This window comes from Octopus bimaculoides, chromosome 14 (genome assembly GCF_001194135.2).
Source record: "Octopus bimaculoides isolate UCB-OBI-ISO-001 chromosome 14, ASM119413v2, whole genome shotgun sequence".
NCBI classification, from domain to species: Eukaryota; Metazoa; Mollusca; class Cephalopoda; order Octopoda; family Octopodidae; genus Octopus; species Octopus bimaculoides.
Window position 1 is genome coordinate 19,066,334 of NC_068994.1, and position 999 is coordinate 19,067,332.

The following is a 999-nucleotide window of genomic DNA, read 5'->3' on the forward strand; positions in this document are numbered from 1 at the left end:
GAAAATCGACCCAGGACTTATTCTTTGTAAGCCTAGTACTTATTCTATCGGTCTCTCTTTGCCGAACCGCTAAGTTACGGGGACGTAAACGCACCAGCATCGGTTGTTAAGTGATGGTGGGGTGACAAACACAGACACACAAACACACATACATATATACATATATATATATACATATATACAACGGGCTTCTTTCAGTTTCCGTCTACCAAATCCACTCACAAGACTTTGGTGAGCCCAAGGCTATAGTAGAAGACACTTGCCCAAGGTGCCACGCAGTGGAACTGAACCCGGAACCATATGGTTGGTAAGCAAGCTACTTACCACACAGCCACTCCTGGTAACAGTTATAGTTAGGACAAATATTTTGGAGATTCTTCCTGAATTTATTCATGACAAGGCTGTTCATATGGTTTGAGATAACTGGACCATCATCTTTATAAAAGACCAGTCTGTGGAGGTGTGTAAATTGTTTTAGGGGATCAAAGATGAATAACTCAATGACATCAGCAATCTCAACACTATCATAGCTCCCTATGAATATGTCAAACAGTGGAATGCCTTCCATTTTCACCCAGTAGGGATCATCATGGAATACAAGTGATTTTGTAATATTCACAATGATTCACAATGGTTAGTGAGAGCTGTGCGAGCCATGTACAGAGATGCTGCCAGTAAGGTGAGGGTTGGAAATGAGTACAGCAATGAATTCCGGGTAGAGGTAGGGGTCCACCAAGGTTCCGTCCTCAGCCCCCTCTTATTTATCATAGTCCTCCAGGCAATCACAGAGGAGTTCAAGACAGGTTGCCCCTGGGAGCTCCTCTATGCTGATGACCTTGCCCTAATTGCGGAGTCACTATCAGAACTAGAGGAGAAGTTTCAGGTGTGGAAGCAAGGTCTAGAATTGAAGGGCCTTAGAGTCAACCTAGCTAAAACCAAAATCCTAATAAGTAGGAAGGTAGATAAAACACAAACCCCTTCAGGTAGATGGCCCTACTC

At 43.5% G+C, this 999-nt stretch overlaps 1 protein-coding gene across 1 annotated transcript in view; it reads right to left on the reverse strand.

Annotated features, from left to right (window-relative positions):
• The window catches only part of LOC106874078 (uncharacterized), a 63,510-nt gene that overhangs the window by 10,462 nt on the left and 52,049 nt on the right, over positions 1-999 (reverse strand). The gene's annotated exons all lie outside the window — the stretch shown is intronic.